We start from the raw sequence: 7,242 nt of genomic DNA, 5'->3' as shown, positions 1-7,242 counted from the left end.
CTCTGCTTTTACAATTGTATACTGGATTTCTTAAATCAGTGCACAAAGCATTTCTGAAAATGTGCTGGCTTGTTTTTCTTTCTTCTGTTGTACCTATCATGGCTTCTCCCACTATCTTGTAGTGACAGTAAGAGTTGGGAGTTGATGCCCATCTCATAAAGTAGAGCATCCTTGGAAATGAAGGCCATCACTAGGTATTCATGTCTCTAACCTCTTGTTTTTTTCCATGGTATTATTAACAATTTTTTTAGAGCAGGATCCACTTGGGCACTGCTCAACAAAAGAGACAACAGGGAGACTTCAATCTATTTCTGGCTTCAGCTTATCAGAACATTTAACCAACCTTCAGAGAATGCTATGTATGTGCTAAAAGGTAAATCAGAGTGTAAAGTTAAATGAAGTTTAAGTACTTGTGCAACTATTTTATTTACGTAATTATTTCTGTATCTTGTATTATATATAATTATTTTTCTTTACACAATTATTTTAAAACTCAATAAGTGCATATATACATACCATTTTGCCTTTTTAAAATCCAGGTGTATTCATGCTATTTGGCATTATTATTGTGTTCCCCTGTCACTCTCAAAAGTTCTAAATAATTTCAAAACTTCAGTGGCTTAAAATAGTAGCTATACCAGATTTTTCAAGAGCATATCGATAGTGTTAAAAGGGAAATACACCAGGAACCTCATTGTGCTTCTGTTCAAATAAATATCTTTAATCATTTACCCAGGATATTGCTGAAGCCAACAACTGGGGCAGATTACATGAGAATACCTTGGATGTATGTGAACTTTCTTAAAGTATACTCAGTCGTTCTGCCTTTCAAGTGAACTACACTATCCCTTTTCTATTCACATCACAGCTTCTTGTGGGGCTGATCCTCGAGGGTTTCCTAGCCTTCTTTGTGATAGAATTCTATCTAGTCTGCTCTAAAGTTCAGGAAAAGGTGTTTCAAAATTCTAAAGTCTTAGAACAGAAATAGCCCTGTATCACTGCATATTTATTGGAACATACCACAAATACTCCAGAAGTTGTATTTTCTTCCAAGAGAAATCATTTTGATATACTTCGACATGATAAAATAAATGATAGAAAATGAAATTATACTTAATTTTGTTGTGTCATATTAATTAATATGATAAATGTGAAAAAACATTTTTTTATTGGGGAATTTTTTTATGATACAATCTTTGCCTTCAGTAAAAAACATTTTTCTCCTAATTTTTGTCAAGTCAAAGTGGAAATCTCACTTGTTACAAATAATTAAGTACTTTCAACAATATTTCAGACAAACAGACTGCATCTAGAGCATACGTATAAGGTTAAAAGTCAAAACGCTCAATTCTAATTTTTACACTAAATTTGCAAACCAACAAATTAGATCCTACTTGTCCCTACTTAAATTAATTTTTTCCACTAAGATAAAAACTTAGCAATATGCGGCCGCTTTTTTTTTAGGATACCATTTGTTATATTGTTGAGGAAAAAATGACTATAGAGTAAGAAATAAAAGTACATAAAGTAAAACCACACAATTTAGAGGAAAATAGTAATACAGTATTAGAAAATAATATATAATAATTGGCTTTCTCTAAAATATTGGTATCCTTGAATTCTGTGATTTATTTAAGAAGTACCAGAGCTAGTAAATTAATCTTATCAGAGTATATAAGAAGTATGACAATCTTGTTTTGAAATAAAAAATAAGACAGTTATTCTTGGTGGTAGGTCCTGGCCAGTGCTGACACTGATGCTATCTCTCCCAGGCCTGGCATCATGAGAGACGACTGATGGCCATGACCACATGGCAGTCAATATTTCAGAGTTGTAATATACCAACAGACAACAGTCATATTATACAACCTATTAACCATGTAACAAGGTAACACTGAGTATAGTCAAAAACTGCTCTGAAACTGAATGTTAGACCTAGGGAATGAAGACAGCCAAATCGAGTTTTACAATCATTTTATTGTATCAGTCTAGATTAGGCTAAAGCAATAACCCTGAAATCTCAGTGGATTAGAGAACAAAAGTTAACTCTCTTCATGTCTGTTGTCTTAGTCAGCATGAGCTGCTGTAACAAATTACCATAGGCTGGGTGGCTTAAGCAATACACATTTCTTTATTTCTTACAGTTCTGGAAGCTAAGAAGTCCAAAATCAAAGTGCTGGCATATTTGGTTCCTGGTAAGAGCTGTTTTCCTGTCTTGCAGATGGCTGCCTTTTTTCTGTGTCCTCACATGGCAGAGACAGCAAGGGAGCTGACACAAATCCCACCAAAAGGGACCACCCTCATGACTTCATCTAAACCTAATTTCCTCCCAAAGGCCTCACCTCCAAATACCATCACATTGGGGGGTTAGGGCTTCAACATGAATTGTGGGGGATGCAAATACTCCATCCCTTAGCACCCCCAAAATTCAAGTCCTTCTTGCATGTAAATTACATTCAGTTAATCCCAACCTCCCCAGAAGTCTTAACTCATTCCAGCATCAACTCTAAAATCTAAAGTCCAAAATCTCATTGAAATTTCATCTAAATCAGATATAGGTGAGACTCAAAGTATGACTTATCCTGAGGAAAAATTTCTTTCCAGCTGTGAGCCTGTGAAAGCAGATAAACTATGTGCTTCCAAAGTACAATGGTGGGACAGGCACTGGACAGACATTCCCATTCCAAAAAAGGAGAAATCAGAAGGAAGAAAGGGGAGATGGTCCCAAGCAAATCTAAAACCTAGCAAGGCAAATTCCATCAGATGTTAAGGCTTAAGAATCCTCTCTGGTTTGATGTTCTGCCTTCTGGACCCACTGGGGCAGCAGATCCACCTCTATGGCTCTGCCAGGCAAAGGTCACAATCCCAAGGCTGATCACATACTGAGGCCCTGACATGAGGGGTGTCCCCAAGACTCTGCCAGGCAGGGCCCTATTCCTAAGGCTCTGGACAGACAGCCTTCAGGGTCATTCTTTCCTTGTCTTGAAGAATAGCAAATCTTCACAGCTAAATAACTCTATGGTGTGATCCTATAGGAACTAAGAAGTCCAACAGCCTTCCTTCACTTCATCCCATTTCTGCCTCCTTCAGTTAAAATTGAAAGTGTTTCTGCTCACATAATCTCATAATCTTTTTGTCAAGTGATGCTCCAGGCACACCTTCACATTCTCTTCCAAACACACTTTCTCATTTTCTGCAATATGGACAGACTAAGAATTTTCCAAATCTTTAAGTTCTCGTTCCTTTTACTTAAAAATGTCCTTCTTCAATTCATTTCTCTCTTCTCACATTTTACTATAAGCAGTCAGGAGGAACCAAGCACACTATGCTTAGAAGTAGCCTCAGCTAAATATCCAATTTTATTGCCTGCAAGTTCTGTCTTCCAAAAAACACTAGGGCACAAATAGAATTCAGCCAAATTCTTTGCCATCTTATAACAAGGATTGCCTTTCCTCTGGTTTCTAATAACATGTTCCTTATTTCCATCTGAGAGTTTTTCAGAACAGGTTTTAACATCCATATTCTACCAACATTCTGTTCATGATTATTTATATACTCTCTAAGATGGAAACTTTTTCCTCAGTTCCCTTTTCTTTCTAAGATCTCATCAGAAGAACCCTAATGCCCATATTTCTCGTATGCATCTCAATACTCCACCAGTCTCTATCCATACCCAGTTCCAAAGCTGCTTCCACATTTTTTGGTGTTTGTTACAGCAGCACCCCACTTCTCAGTACCAAAATCTGTATTAGTCTGGATTAGACTAATGAAACTGTGGCAACTGAGAGTCCAAGATCTGCAGTTGGCAAGCTGGAGATCCAGGGGAGCTAATGTGTAAGTTCCAGTCTGGGCCCAAAGGCAAGAGAAAACTGAAGTCTCAGCGTGAAGACAGGCAGAGAGGGAGAACTCTTTCTTACTCAGCCTTTTATTATTTTCAGGCCTTCAGTGGACTGAATGAGGCTCACCCACATTGGAAAGACCAATCTTCCTTACTAATCTACTGATTAAAATGTTCATCTCAGCCAGAAACACCCTCACAAACACAATTGGAAATAATGTTTACCCAAATATCTGGATACTCCATGGCTCAATCAAGTTGACACATAAAATTAACCATCATACCCATTGTGGATTGGAAGAATGGCTCTAGAAATGTTAGTTATTCAAGGAATTCTCTAAGTGACTGAATCAGCCGCCATCTCAAAAGTTAAAAATCATCATACCAGAGGAGGAAAGAGAGCTCCAAGGGCTTTGTATCAACAGTTAAATGTGCCGCTCCAGATGTGACACAGGTCACTCTTGCTCTCAACCCATTGGCAAAAATTTATCATATGACTTTACCCAATGGAAATAGGTAAATTTAATAATTGCATAGTACTATTTTATTACAGATTTAGTTTGCATTTTCCTGATGACTAAGGATGTTAAACAGATTTTCAACTGTGCTGATTGGCCATTTGGTAAATCTTTCTTGATGAATTGTCTGCTTAAATTTTTCCCCCTTTTTAATTGCTTGGTTGCATTTTTATCACTGTGATGTATTATTTCAATATATATTCTGGATACAATTTCTCTACCAAATATATGCTTTGTAAATACTTTCTCCCAGTCTAGGTTGCCTCTTAATTTACTTCATGGTGTATTTTGATGAGAAGATGTTTTAACTGAAAGAAATCTAATTAACCATTTTTTGTTTTTATTATTCTGTATTCACTCTCTAAGTGATATTTGCCAATCCCAGGTTGCAAAGATAATCTTCTATACTTTCTTCTAAAAACATCAGAGATTTAGCTTTTCCATTGAGGTTTACTATTCATTCGCCATAGAATTGCTTCAGCACCTTTGTCAAATATCAGTTGACTATATATATGTGGATCTACTTCTAAATCTATTTGTATATTATTATGCCAATACCATACTCTCTTGAATAATAATTCTTTATTATAAGGAGTAAAATCAGTTCAAATTATAATTTTGGAAGTCAACAAATTTTTGCAAATTTTCATTTCTTCCAGTACTTTACAATGAGCTTATTGTTGAAGACAATTTCACGTTTACTCTATTGTTACATCTTCAACATGGTGTTGATTTTTGGGTTGGTTTGGAATATTCCTAAAAATTCCTCCAAAAATGTATAAAACACATCTGCAAGTGTTAGATTTAAGGGCAAGCATTATTGGGTATACTTTTTCTTATGACTTTATTAATTATTACTTAAATTTGTCAAAATTTTTTAAAGTGTATTTATTTTTAGAGAGAGAGTGTGCGTGAGCAGAAGAGGGAAAGAGAGAGAAGGGGAGAGAGAAAGAATCCCAAGCAGGGTCTGCACCGTCTGTGCAGAGGCCAATGTGGGGCTCAAACTCACAAACCATGAGATCATGTCCTGAGTCAAAACCAAGAGTCGGACGCTCAACCGACTGAGCCACCCAGGAACCCCTCTGTCAGTTTTTAAAAAGTACTTCATCACATCTCTGAAGATTTAGTTCATCTCTTCTAACCTCACCTTGAACACATTTTTTCAAATTTTCAAACACTTTTACTACCATGGCACCTTTTAATAATTGTAAAATTGCCAAAGCAAGAAATTACAATACCTAAAACTCTGTTTTAGATTCTGTGGCTTGGATTCTATTTTCATTACTTCTGAAGGAACTGCATTTAACAATATTATAATGCATAGAGAAATCTAAATCATTAAACTTTTGGAAAACACTAAGCTCATGGAGAATATTCTCTATTTAATGTTTTTCATGCAATTTATATTTTTAAAATAAAACATTTTAGTAATATAATTTCTCATCTTAAATATAAATGTCCTCAAAGTGGAAGTCAGAGTTTGGTAACTATGCAGTATTATTCAATAAATATTTTGGTTAAAACCCTCAATAGTTTAAATCATAGAAAGTAGTTATAAATGAACCATGTTTCTCTTGTTTAGATTAAAGAATCATAGGGCGCATGATGAATAGTTTCTTTTAGTGCTGTGCTACTCAGAACAAACTAACCTCATCCTAGTGAGGCTTTGTGGTATGCCTGACACCAAGGCTTCCATGCACAGTTACGAAGGCTATGCATTAACCCTGCCTGAAATCCAGGCATGTGGTTTAGAAATCATGAGGACAGCTTCAGAAGGAAATATGGAGACAGCTGGGTCCAAAGGCTTAATAAAAAGTGAAATGAAGATACCCATGAGTTAGCAACAAAATGGTTTCTTTTTTTTTTTTTTTTTAATTTTTTATTTTTTAATATATGAAATTTACTGTCAAATTGGTTTCCATACAACACCCAGTGCTCATCCCAAAAGGTGCCCTCCTCAATACCCATCACCCACCCTGCCCTCCCTCCCACCCCCCATCAACCCTCAGTTAGCAACAAAATGGTTTCAATAGTAAGTGAACAGTTTTCTGGGGTGCAGAGTTAGGAATTCATCCTTCCTAGGTTTTGAATGAATTTGAATTCTCCAGGGTTGGAGACGTTTAATAATTTGGTTTTCAATCTTCAGCACTTGGTAATAAACAACTGAGATATAGGTAGAATCGGCTGTGAATATAGATTTATAGATGCCTGTGTTTAAGGCATCTTAATCAAAGAGAAAATTATTTAGCCAAAAATCTATAATCGCAACCTATGGCTATACAATTTTATGTCAAAGGACCAGGGTTATTCCTTATTTAATAATTAAATGTTCTGATGTATCTCCTTCTATTAGAGAACTTATACAAAGTAGAAAGTTTTCATTTCTTCCATAAATCATTTTTACTTATTTTTATTGTTTTGTGAGTTTAATCACACATCCGAAATAAGACTGGAGATGGGCAGAGCTCAGAATTCTGAGGTAACATGTGGGTTTCTTTTTAAGATGATTAATCTATATTCCAAATAATTTGCATCACTTTACCCTCAAAATTTCTGGGAAATATTCATCCATCAATCATAAGCCACAAAAAAAAGTACAAATGAGGGGAAAAAGATGATATAAAACCTACACTGACAGTGGGGGATATTAGGAGCTACCCATACAATTTCTTGTCTTCAGAAAGTCTAAGAAGTTAAAAAAAAAAAAAAAGTTCTACCAAAGTGAAAGGCTGAATTTCAAGGAGAATCCAAAGAAAGCATTCATTGAATATAAACATTTTTATATTCTGTGCTTTTTTTTTTCCAAATGGGTTAATACAAAGATAAGTAAGAGGTTCTGGAGATATTATTTAATAATGATTATGGATCAAATTTCCTACTTGCAAG

Source organism: Panthera uncia, assembly GCF_023721935.1.
Source record: "Panthera uncia isolate 11264 chromosome B2 unlocalized genomic scaffold, Puncia_PCG_1.0 HiC_scaffold_24, whole genome shotgun sequence".
Lineage (NCBI taxonomy): Eukaryota > Metazoa > Chordata > Mammalia > Carnivora > Felidae > Panthera > Panthera uncia.
This window is presented reverse-complemented; position numbering follows the sequence as displayed.